The 14,118-nt window shown below is 33.3% G+C and overlaps 1 pseudogene; it reads left to right on the forward strand.

The window, feature by feature from the left end:
- The window catches only part of LOC125847248 (uncharacterized), a 31,025-nt pseudogene that overhangs the window by 15,632 nt on the left and 1,275 nt on the right, over positions 1 to 14,118 (forward strand).

Below are 14,118 nucleotides of genomic sequence, written 5' to 3' on the forward strand. Positions count from 1 at the left end.
ATATCGTCGCTAATTACATGATTGAACAAGATTTATATGAAAAATTTTATTGTTCCGAAGTTTATGACCTTTTAGATGATTAAAACTAAATGTTTTGTTTGCAGGATGGATCCTCCTTGGGTAACCAAGGCTAGAGGAGGGGCAGTTATACTCGTGGAAGGAGAATATCATCCTCCTCAAAATCATCAGGATCGTCATATGGATCCTCATCCAGCTCTCCAATTATACAAAGGGGAGGAATGAGCTTGGTAAAACTAACAAGCTCTTCAAAAGAAGCTACTTCTTCGATACATCTTGATGATATTCTAGAAAATAATCCATTATACGACCAACTGAGAGCATATTTATCTCAAAAGCAAAGTGATACTTTTGCATCGATGGCGAAAGAAGAGGTTGATGATATTAGATCCTATGAAAGGGTAGTAAAGAAAGAAATGATATTTCTTATTTAAAACTCTGAGATACAGAGAAAAGAAGAACCCTGAAAGATACTCTTGCGATATTTACTTAAAGGATTATACTTCCCAGGAGAGTCATACAAAACCCGCTTGTATTAACGAATACAGGTAGTGTTGAATTTCAGTACTTCTCAGGTTATAACACTAGTGAGAACGTTTATAACTTCTCCAAAATGATAATAAAACAGATTATATCAATTGAAGATTGGGGTATATCCTCGATGAAAGAAAGGCAGATCAACCTCAATAAAATCCGTACCAATTTCACTTATTGGGATTATATTAGCGCTTTCAGCAAAGTCCTTTATATTAACAATGAAAGGCATAAACATACTTGGTTTATCAAGGTGTGTACAAAGATATTTGTTTACCCAATTCCTAATTGGTTCTTGAACTGGTAGTCATACCACGGATCGACGGTAAAGATTTTACCTGATCCCTTTTTAAAGTTATACAAAAACTGGGTTAAGGTTTCACCAGACCTTAATGATTTATACCACTCAGATCATGTTTGTTATATAAAACAAATTGAACAAATTTATTTTTTCATAGAATTATCGATTCCATGGATCCATAAATGGACCCCGAAAGTAGGTTTTACTGAAGAATAAATTGCATGCTTATATCGAATTTATTATAATAATTTTGGGATAAATTAACGAAGAAGGATCCCATGACTAAATCATTATATGACCAAGAAATATTGGACTCTATTTCTCAAAGAATCCAAGATTATGGTACTATTCCTCACAGTGGAATTATTGCTGACAACTTCGTCAAACATGTTGCCAGAAGAATTTCCATTCAAGAGGGAAATAAAGAAGAAATGATAAAGGAGTATTTGGATGAAATTAGGAGGAACTACTCCTCAATATCACTCACTATGAAAAATCAGACACTTCAATGAGAAGTGAAACAAGTGATGATATCGCAGATGATGCTTAAGAGGCCCAACCTTGTGAATTGGTAAAACCCGTGACAGAAGATATGTTGTCTAAAACAGAAGGTTTACTTAGGGAGTTGAAAAAGAAAGACAAGATGACCACTATTGATTAACAGTAGATACACTGTTAAACCAGAGTAGAAACTGTTACTGTACATTTGGGACCCATTGATAAGGGACCCATAGTCACTGTAAATCACTGTAGATTGGTCACTGTAGATCACTGTATATAGATCCCTTTTTCTTCTATAAATAAGGTCTTTTATAGTTTGAATGAGAGGGTCGAAAAACACTCTCTCTTCAAAAGTTTTTTTTAAGTTGTTTGTTTCTCTTAGTTTGTAAAGCTCTCAGTTTGCCTGAGGTTCGCCGGAAGTAAATAAAATTGTTGATACAAGGTAATTTAATTTTCTACTTTTATTTATAAATCTTTTTATATCTCCGATCCGGGAGCTGTGACTATGTCCGGCTAAACAATTTATATCTATGCCGGATAACTAACTTCTCTTTTATATAGACCATGAACGGATCTAAGCTGTATTTAAATGTAGAAGAATTTTAGTATGGCTTCTTGACTTGGTTCTGAGATGGAGGTCAAGTCAGATCTTGTACTACTTTTATTGGCTTTGTCTTTATGACTCTGTCTGATGAGCCGTGATTTTTAGCCCGAAATTGAGTTTGATAAGTAGGGCGCTTGATACCCGGTTAGAACTATCAGACACATGGGCTCAATAAAAGTATGTTTTAGTTTCTTGACAGGCCCTTTGCTTGGGAAAATAATTAAACCATGCAGTCTGAGAAACTATGTTAAAATTCTTAGGTATTTCGATTCTTATGTAGTTGGACTACCTCCAAGGATATTGACTTATTTGATCTATGACTGGGCGGACCACCGCCAGGTTAGTGATCCTGTATCGTTGGTTGAGTTTGATAAGTAGGGCGCTTGATACCCGGTTAGAACTATCTGACACATGGGCTCAATAAAAGTATGTTTTAGCTTGTTATCAATTTGAACCATCTGATTAGACAGGCTATCTAATTTTTTGTCTAGACTACAAATATGTTCACCAATAACTTTAACATATAGACCCAAATAATTATTTTGAGAAATAAGACGATTAATTTCATTTATACTTACTGCGGCGACTTCATTATAAATAAATTAATGAAAAGCAGTCAAAGTAATACCAGTATTATTTGGTAAAATAAACGGAGCTTTAGGAGGATAAATGGATTGAATAATATTACCCGGTTTATCTTTGTAAGATCGTTCAAGAACGTTGATGAATAAAGGCAAATAAGTGGTTATAAACCAAGGCACAAAGAACATAATATGATTATGTAATGCACAAGTTTCATAAAACTCTTGAGAAATCTTATTTAAATCTTCTTTAATATAAGTGTCAAAAAACCAAGTTTTAAACCGGTTCCATTTTTCATTTAAAAAATCGTTTTGAATTTATTTTCTTTCCAGTGAACCTGGATAAAATCAATTTGATGTTCACTCATCATTAAGTATCATTAAGATTAAAATCCATCTCGGATACAGAAAGAATATCCTTATCAGTAAAGAAGATTTAAAGGATTAAATAATAATAATAAGTGTTATACAGGATTAAAAATAAGTGTTATATATGATTAATAATATTTAAATGATTAATAATAGTATTATGAATGGAATCTCGATGGGCTAACTGATAGGCAGTTGACAATTATGGTTCATAGGATGCCTATGTATGCTACTATCTGCAAAAGTGTTAGTAACACTGACAAGACCATTTGCAAGATGATTATTGCAGGATTTACCGGTCAACTAAGAGGATGGTGGGATAATTATATGCCCTCTGATGCGAGAGCAGCAGTAATTAATGCTAAGGCAGTAAATGAAGGAGTTGATAATTTAGGCTTTGCCCATGTTCGAAATAGAGAAGATGCTGTGTATACACTTATTTTGACTATTCTTGAACATTTTAGTGGTAGATTTACCAATCAATATGAAACCATTAGATCTCTACTAAATGGTCTTAGATGTAGACATTTAGGTAAGTTTAGATGGTATAAGAAACTTATTTAAGTCGGGTAATGGAACTTCCCAAAAATTGTTTAGAATTCTGGAAAGCCAAATTTAATGATGGCTTACCTTCTTTATTTGCAGAAAGAGTAAAAAAGACTCTTAGAAATCCACAAGGAATTATTCCCTATAGCGATTTTACTTATGGAAAGATTATTGGGGCTTGTACGCAAGAAGGCATAAATTTGTGCAATGAGTTAAAACTCTCAAGACAACTTAAGATGGATAAGCTTAGAGAAAAGATTCAATTAGGAGATTTTTGTACTCAATTCGGTTTACCGGATGCTTCAAAAAGCACCAACTGAGAACTTCTAAATCGAAATCTCATAGATCTCATCAGAAGAAAAAGAAGATCTAGAAGAAGGACTAGAGAAGAAAGAGATGAGCGTAGGGCTCATCGTAAATCTCATCGATTTACCAGGAATAGGTCCAAGCAAAATCTTGATAAGATTAAGTGTTATAAATGTGGAAAATTTGGGCATAAGCTCCAAATTGTAAGCTAGAAAAGCTTAAGACTCTAGAACTTGATGATGATATTCAAGAGAAGATATATAGTTTTCTATATACTTCTGGTTCCGAATCAGATTTTGATGATTCTGAAGCAAGTTATGCAACAGAGGATGAGCAACCTGAGTCATCTAGTAAGGTTCAACAAGATTCGAATGATACTTGCAAATGTCATGGTGATAGTTGTCACTGTGAACATGATGAATTCTACAAGCTACAATCTCAGTTCGAAGACATGAATATGTTCACTATCACTGCAGACAATGTGATAGAACTTCTAGAAGAAGTTACCGATAATACTCTTCGTGAAAAGATCATTCAATTGGCTACCGGTAAAACTAGCTCTTCATCTAATATTCCTAATGATAGAAAGGTTAAATATGAGTTTAATTATTCTGCTCCTTACTCCTTGTCTGAAGTTCATAATAGACTCTTTTCTAAACAAACCATGATTATTCGCGATACCTCTTTTGATGATTTAAAAGGAGAAATTGAACATTTGAAGGAAGAAATTAAATTTCTTAAATAAAATCATATTATTTGTAATCACCATCTTACTCAGATTGAGTCTGCTAATAGCAAAGGAAAAAATAAGGTTGATGATTCTACTGCTGAAGAAAATACTCTTGCCAACACTTTGAATATTGATCCAAAACAAAATATGTTTTTAGGAATGATGCAAATTGTTACAGCTCATAAATGGTATGTTAAATGTACTATATTAATTGATAATATTATTTTCTATAACTAACATTGCTATGATTGATAGTGGCGCTGATGTGAGTTGCATTCAAGAAGGTCTAGTACCTACTAAATATTTTGGAAAAACAACTCATGGTTAAATCTGCATCTGGTCATGCTTTAGCTATAAAGTATAAATTATCTAATACTCGAATTTGCTAGAATAAAGTTTGTATTCCTCACTTCTTTTTCTTAGTAAAAAATCAGTTATACCCTTCTATTATTCTTGGAACTTCTTTTATAAATGCAATTTATCCTTTTACTAATATAAATGCTAAAAGATTTTCTGCTACTTATAAAAATCAAGATATTAGTTATACTTTTATCACCGAGGCTATTTCTAGAGATATTAATGCTCTAATTGAAATGAAACAAAAGCATGTTGATTATTTACAACTTGAGATATTTAGTATGAATATATTCGATACTTTAAAATCTGCTAAAGTACAGGAAAAGATTAAACACATTTCTGAAAAAATGGCCATTGATATTTGTGCTGATCATCCTAGTGCCTTTTGGAATCGGAAAAAGCATATTGTAACTCTTCCATATGAAGATGATTTCTCTGAGGAAAATATCCCTACCAAATCACGTCCTTGTCAGCTGAATACCGAATTAGTTGAATTCTGCAAAAACAAAATTGATAATTTATTACAAAAAGGTTTGATAAAGCCTTCCAAATTACCATGGTCGTGTACTGCTTTTTATGTTAATAACGTAACAGAAAAAGAACGAGGTGTTCCCATGTTAGTTATAAATTATAAACCTTTAAATAAATTTTTAAAATGGATTAGGTATCATATTCCAAACAAAAGGGATTTATTATCAAGATTATATGATGCTAATATCTTTTCAAAATTTTGATTTAAAATCTGGATATTGGCAAATCCAAATATTTAAAGACCATTCTTATAGAACGATATTTAATGTTCCATTTGGACAATACGAATGGAATGCAATGCCCTTTGATTTAAAAAATGATCCCTCGGAATTTCAAAAGATTATGAATGATATTTTTAATCCTTATTTGAATTTCATCATAGTTTACATTGATGATATTTTGGTATATTCAAAGACNTTAGATTTTTGGGCCATTTGATTTGTCAAGGAAAAATGACTCCTATTCAGCGATATATTGAATTCGTATCAAAATTCCCTGATATTATTACAGATAGGATGCAATTGCAGCGATTTCTGGGAAGTTTAAATTACATTTCCCCTTTCTACAAAAATTTGTCTCGAGATTTAGCTCCATTATACGACAGGCTAAAAAAGGATCATAAGAAGCCTTGGACTAATAGTTTCACAGATCTTGTAAAGACTATCAAAGAAAGAGTTAAATCTTTGTCTTGTTTAACCCTTGCTAATCCAGCTTGGCCAATGATCGTTGAGACAGATGCGTCCAATATCGGTTATGGTGGAATATTAAAACAGATTAACCGACATGATAAAAATGGATACCTTATTCGGCTTCATTCAGGAAGATGGAGCGATGCTCAGAAAAAATATGCAACGGTAGCTCATGAAATGTTAACTATCGTTAAATGTGTTTTAAAATTTCAGGATGATCTTTACAATAAGAAATTTGTGATAAAAACAGATGCTCAATCAGTCAAATATATGTTTGATAAAGATTTTAAACATGATGCATCCAAATTAATATTTGCTAGGTGGCAGGCACAATTAAGCCCTTTTGATTTCGAAATTCATTATTAAAAGGGAAGTGATAATTCCCTCCCCGACTTCTTATCTTGAGAATATATTTCTTCTTAAAAAAATGGGTTTTCTTGACCTCTTTACTGATATTACTTTGGTTACAATTTTTTTAAGGTGGTTCCTCTTAATAGAGATTTATAGGAACGTATATTATGGAGAATTATAGGCAGAATGGTGATGGATATCATCGCTAATTACATGATTGAACAAGAACTTTATGAAAGATTTTATTGTTCTGAAGTTTATGACCTTTTAGATGTTTAAAACTAACTGCTATGTTTGCTGGATGGATCCTCCTTGGGTAACCAAGGCTAGAGGAAAGGGCAGTTATACTCGCGGAAGGGGAAGATCATCCTTCTCAAAAACATGAGGATCGTCTTACGAATCCTCATCCATCTCTCTAATTATACAAAGGGGAGGAATGAGCTTGGTAAAACTAACAAGCTCTTCAAAAGAAGCTACTTCTTCGATACATCTGGATGATATTCTAGAAAATAATCCATTATACGCCAAACTGAGAGCATATTTATCTAAAAAACAAAGTGATACTTTTGCATCAGTGGTGAAAGAAGAGGTTGATGATATTAGATCCTATGAAAGGGTAGTAAAGAAAGAAATGCTATTTCTAATTGAAAACTCTGAGATACAGAGAAAAGATGAACCTTGGAAGATATTCCAGCGATATTTACTTAACGGATTATACTTCCCAGGAGAGTAATACAAAACCCGGTTATAACACCAGCAAGAACGTTTATAACTCCTCCAAAATGATCATAAAGCAGATTATATCAATTGAACATTAGGGTATATCCTCGATGAAAGAAAGGCAGATCAGCCTCAATAAAATCCCTACCAATTTCACTTATTGGGATTATATTAACGCTTTCAACAAAGTCCTTTATTATAACAATGAAAGGCATAAACATACTTGGTTTATCAAGGTGTGTGCAAACATATTTGTTGACCCAATTCCTAACTGGTTCTTGAACTGGTGGTCATACAACAGACCGACGGTAAAGATTTTACCTGATCCCTTTTTAAAGTTATACAAAAACTGGGTTAAGGTTTCACCAGACCTTAATGATTTATACCACTCAGATCATGTTTATTATATAGAAAAAATTGAACAAATTCATTTCTTCATAGAATTCTCGAATCCATGGATCCATAAATGGACCCCGGAGTAGGTTTTACTGAAGAACAAATTCCATGTTTATATGGGATTTATTATAATAATTTCTGGGATAAATTAATGAAGAAGGATCCCATGAATAAATCATTATATGGCCAAAAATTATTGGACTCTATTTCTCAAAGTATCCAAGATTATGGTACTATTCCTCACAAAGGAATAATTGCTGACAACTTTGTCAAACATATTGCCAGAAGAATTTCCATTCAAGATGGAAATAAAGAAGAAATGATAAAGGAGTATTTGGATGAAATTAGGAGGAATCTACCCTCAATATCACTCACTATGAAAAATGAGACACTTCAATGAGAAGTGAAACAAATGATGATATCGCAGATGATGCTCAAGAGGCCCAGCCTTGTGAATCGGCGAAACCCGTGACAGAAGATATGTTGTCTAAAGCAGAAGGTTTACTTAGGGAGTTGAAAAAGAAAGACAAGATGACCACTATTGATTAACAGTAGATACACTGTTAAACCACAGTAGAAAAACTGTTACTGTACATTTGGGACCCATTGATAAGGGACCCATGGTCACTGTAAATCACTGTAGTTCTGTCACTGTAGATCATTGTAGATAGATCCCTTTTTCTTCTATAAATAAAGTCTTTTGTAGTTTGAAGGAGGGGGTCGAAAAACACTCTCTCTTCAAAAGTTTTTTTTTTAAGTTGTTTGTATTTCTTAGTTTGTAAAGCTCTCGGTTTGCCGGAGGTTCACCGAAAGTAAATAAAGTTGTTGATACAAGGTAATTTAATTCTGTACTTTTATTTATAAATCTTTTTATATCTCCGATCTGGAAGCTGTGACTATGTCCGGCTAAAAAATTTATATCTATGCCGGATAACTTACTTCTCTTTTATATAGACCATGAACGATCTAAGCTTTATTTAAATATAGAAGAATTTTAGTATGGCTTCTCGACTTTGTTCTGAGATTGAGGTACAGTCAGATCTAGTACTACTTTTATTGGCTTTGTCTTTATGACTCCGTCTGATGAACCGTGATTTTTAGCCCGAAATTGAGTTTGATTAGTAGGGCGCTTGATACCCGGTTAGAACTATCAGACACTTGGGCTCAATAAAAGTATGTTTTAGCTTCTTGACAGGTCCTTTGCTTGAGTAAAATAATTAAACCATGCAATCTGAGAAACTATGTTAAAATTCTTGTGTATTTCGATTCTTATGTAGTTGGACTACCTCTAAGGATATTGACTTGCTTGATCTATGACTGGTCGGACCACCGTCAAGTCAGTGATCCTGTATCGTTGGTATCAGAGCCTTGGAACTTTCATGGTATATATATAATTCATGTGAAGAATTTCGGCATACATGTATTCTCTCTTTTATGGATCAAGAAGATATTAAAAGCACTCGTCTAGAAGAGGTAGATATACCTCAAAACCTTGATTTATTAAACAAGTAGACTATATCGAAAGTTAATATAAAAACCATTTATGGTTATGGTTGGTTTGATAAGATTTCTGTAACACCCCGTATTCGAAACAGACAAAAATGCAGATTTTGAAAAGTTGCAAATGCAACTTACGGTCACCATCCATGGACTGTAGGTCAGACCACGGCCTGTGCTAGTGGTCTGTGGTTCACCACTGCAACCCCTCCCCAAACCAGTTCAGAAAATTGGCTAAGTCCCGACTCACGGATAGACCCACAGTCCGTAGATCAGACCACGGTCTGTGGTCTGTGTCCATGGATCGAGACTTCCCTTACCAGCCTCTGACACAAACTACGGTCGACCAGCACGGATCGTCATTCGATCCACGGTCCGTAGGTCTGACCGCAAATGAGGTTAGCAGCTAATTAGATGAAAAATATTGATGGGTCAACTTCAGATGGTCATAACTTTTAGCACAAAATGAATTATGTGTCCCATGACTTATGGTTAGATAGATAATTGAATTATCTTTCCAACGCCACTGAGTTTGCTAAATTCCGACCTCTGAGTAAAACGTTATACCTGTTTTAGTGAAGCCCTGTCGGGCAGACTCGATCTACTGACCCAATCGACGGACCGTCGATTGATTGACGGACCGTAGGTCCATTCCGTCAGTCACTCCGACAGCAGTTAATTCAAGGGTCTTTTGGTCTTTTCCTATTTCATTTAACCCCTAAGATACGTCGTTTAGACCCTAAATCATGAGGTTTTAATTAGTTTAAGCCTAGAAACATAACTAGAACTTACCTTAGTCAAAATCATTAATCAAACTCAGAAAATTAGAAGCAAGAGAGGAGAAAAAGGTCAAGAACCCTAGTTCATTATTATTATTATTATTATTATTTTTTCTGAAATACGAATTTATATTCCTCTTATAAGTAATTTGTGGTGGTAAAGAAGTATGTGAATGATAGACAATTATATTACTTATGAATGAAATTAAAATAAAGCTTAAATCTTTCAAGTGATCTATTCAAATTATATATTTTTAAAATTTAAAATAATTTTCACATATAAAATTAACTTAAATAATAAATTTATATTCCTCTTATAAATAATTTGTGATGATAAATAAATGTGTGAATGATAGACAATTATTATTACTTATGAATGTAACTAAAATAAATCTTAAATCTTTCCTTTGATTTATTCAAAATATATATTTTAAAAATCTACAATAAGTTGCGCATATTAAATTAACTTAAATAATAAATTTATATTCCTCTTATAAATAATTTGTGATGATAAAGAAATATGTGAATGATAGGAAAATATTATTACTTATGGATGTAAAATATAAATTAATTTTGTTTTAATTTTTTTTAAGTATAAAAACCTTAATTTAATCAACTTTTTATCATGTTAACAGCTTTAAAGGTATTTCAGACATTTTGATAAAAAAAAGTGTTTACCAGCACTTATTTTGCCAAACACATCAACAACTTTTTTTTCAATTGCAGCACTTTTATCCAAACACATAACTACTTATTTTAAAAATAAGTTCCAGCACTTTAAAAAGTTACTTTTTAAAAGTTACCTTTTTAAGCCAATCCAAATGGGCCCTTAATATTAAAAAATATTTTGTTTTTCCAGAATGCATGTTCAAACATTGTGCCAACACCGGAGGAACTTGCAGCTTTTGATTTACCTAAAGATGAACATGTTCCTCCTTCTTCACACCCCACAACGTCTGTCAATCCTAAGATAGTTCAATCGAATGACATTGCTGATTTCAATGAGTTCTCCACAAGACCTCCCGAACAGTTGTTAAGGAGATCATCTAGAGTGTCTGATACATCATCTCCACCACCACCAAAAAAGAGAATTAAATGGGATACACCTAAAACAAAGGTGTCAGAACCCAGTCAGCCAGATCAGTTCAATGTGTCATTAAACTAGCCATTTTCTATTCCAGATAGTCCTCCAACACCGGCTGCTAATGTACACGGTTCTGCAGATGCTCAAAAAGTCAACTATGTAATTCCAGATATTGAAGAACTAAAAGATCATTTGAAGAATTACGTAAGTAATTATTTTGATTTTATTATTTTTTCTTTATATTGACTCTAATTGTAGTTGTTTTTTTAAAATAATTTTTTGATAGGACAAGAAATTTAAGGAACTTGTAATCTTGATAAAGGAAAACCACTCGCAGTTGATGCGATCTCGACACAAGGAAATCAGCAATGTCGATCCTCAATCAAGCAATAAACAACCATCTCCACATATACAGACTGATCTTGCTGGTACAGTTGGAGTAGCTGATTGTGAGGTTGGTGTATCTGTTAATGAGGGTGGACATCAAGTTAATGTCAATGCAGAGATATGTATCTAATACAATGTTTATAATTGTAGTTATACCTCATACATTAAGTATGTATTAAGAATCAAAATCATATGTATCAGCACACATAAGTCATGTATATAGTTAAGGTGATTCACTGAATCTTCTATCTCATTAAACAGTTATATAATTCAACTTTATATTCATCACTTAAGTCAAAAAATGTATCAGTAACAATTATGTTAACACTTTTTTTATTATTAAAAATTCAAATATAGATTGATCATACTATCAGTAACCAACAACAAATGAAACGTGTTTCAGAACTCCAACCTACATATGAAAGTACTCGTGTTGATACTGAAGCAAATGATCCTAAGAAGGCATCAATATGATCAAAACTTTATACATTACAATTTTCTTTGATACAATATCCTTTATATATATATATATATATATATATATATATATATATGATACATTATTAGTATAATGGGTAATTGATACATACAACATGCTTATATTCAGGATGATGAAGCACATCAAGCCCCACAAGATTTAAATGAAGTAATCATGGATGAAGATGGTGATGACACAATTCAACACAACATCCGTCATTTTGTGCCTGATAAAATAACAGTTAATACATCGGTAAATTTATCAATTATACATCATGACACTAATATTCATTATATGCAATTTTACTAAAAAAACTATAATATCATATTATACAGGATTCTTCCACATCAACAACAATATCGCCCTCAACTCAAGCAGCAACAAATGCACTTATATCCGATCTAGGAAAAGTTCCTATTCCTACTAAACCATTGTGTGTTTACAATCCACAGGATTTAACTGACAGTCATGATTTGTTGTCTGATAGTCAATTACCCACTGATATTTAACACGCCTAAATTTACACTCCAAATAAGGAGTGTAAACGGTCGTTGTCAATTTACAGAACTCAACTAGAGTTGAGGTCGATCCCACAGAGAATTTCTTTATAGATAAAGTTTTACCATTGCATTTACTCAATTATCGTTACTATTTCCTAAAGAATTAACAAGGAACGTAAAATTGGGTTTAATTGAAAAGTATTCTATCAGCAAGTGCTTCCAGTCAAAACTTAGTTACACGGTTCACAAAAGATCTCGTTGTGAGTTGATTCAATCAATTTAAAGAAACCAGGTTTTGTGTTCACTATGATATCGATTATAGCGCTCTTCCGTAAATTGAGTGTCAAGAAAATCAATGTTTACAGACTCTTTGCGACTTAAATAAATCTAACGCTTCTCAGCCTAATTAGATAATATTCACTCTAATTCTCTTGAACTTAAAGTGTTATCGATATTGGACTTCGCTTAATTTGATATGGTGTTAAAGATCCCTTCTCTCGAAATCTGACTTTAACTCCAATTCGTAAACTTAGTTTACCTTTTTCCCAACTGATGCTTTTCTCTCGAACAAGCACCAAATACAGGCCTGTCTAAAGCGTGCACTCAATAGCCTAAAATGATAATGAAAACTGTAAACTACAAGTTGTAAACAAAGATTGCCTTTTTACTCATTTTACGGAATCGCAACTAGAATATCATCATAGATCCCACACACCCAGTCGTGACGTTTAGCCACTCATGTTCTTATGCAAAGAATCAATAATAGATAATGAAAACATATTAAGAATTACTTACAAAAATAATCGGTAAATCAACAACCACTTGATAATCTCCAAATCGAAATGAACAACGTCCCACCGATGATAATAATCTGAATCCAAAATCTAAAACTCAAGTTTTTTTTTCTGTTCCTCGTTGTGAAACGTCAGATAATGAATAATTATTCCTAAAAAAAACCTAAAGTAATTCAAAATAGAATGTTTAAATTGAGTCCTAATCAAGTTAGGACTGAGTTGTCGGGCCTTGTCACGGCCACTACCACGACCCATCAAGGGATTCACGGACCGTGAAGCCCTCCGTGGTCTTGCCTTAGATCTTCCCCAGAGTGGGTCTTCAAACTTGATCACTGGAAAATGTACCACGAGAGACACCACAGTCCGTAGTGAGTACCACAGCCCGTGAAGTCACCCGTAGTCTTCACTTTGTTCTTTCTTTCAACTCTTTCTTGCTTTTATACTGGTTCAGCTTCATGGTAGGTACCACGGTTCGTGGTAATAACAACGGCCCGTATAAACCTCCTTGATCTTCACTTCAATTCTTGCTCTTCATCTTCTCAAGGCCCAGTTCTGGCCCACTTTCACGAGCTCAACCACGGACCGTAATAAAGTTAACGGTTCGTGAAGTTGGCCGTGAGCTTCACTTAGGCCAACATTAGTTCTGCTTCTTTTTCTGTACAACCCAGATTCTGCCTACACATTTAACAAACCCATCAAATAATCCCAAAATATCACTTAATTCCAGGATTAGTTCATAGTTATTAAGCATTAAATATGCCACGATTTCGCGACACATCAATATTCCAACCACCGAGATTGTTGTTAGAAACGATTCAAAGCCTCATGCGCCTAGAAACATGATGCCTTCAAGAATTATTCAATCTCCATATATGACTTCTTTTGGGTCAAGCGAGAAGGGAAAACATAAATTGGATGACGATGTTCGTCTGTATTTCCCATTTGAAGGATGTGGGATTACATATCAAGTTTCATCTAAACTAATTGATGAGTATATGTAGTGGCTAACTAAGGGGCTTCTCAAAAATCATGTCAATAAGTAAGTCTTATACACATATTTTGTAA

The sequence above is a fragment of the Solanum stenotomum genome, chromosome 12 (assembly GCF_019186545.1).
Source record: "Solanum stenotomum isolate F172 chromosome 12, ASM1918654v1, whole genome shotgun sequence".
Classification (NCBI taxonomy): Eukaryota; Viridiplantae; Streptophyta; class Magnoliopsida; order Solanales; family Solanaceae; genus Solanum; species Solanum stenotomum.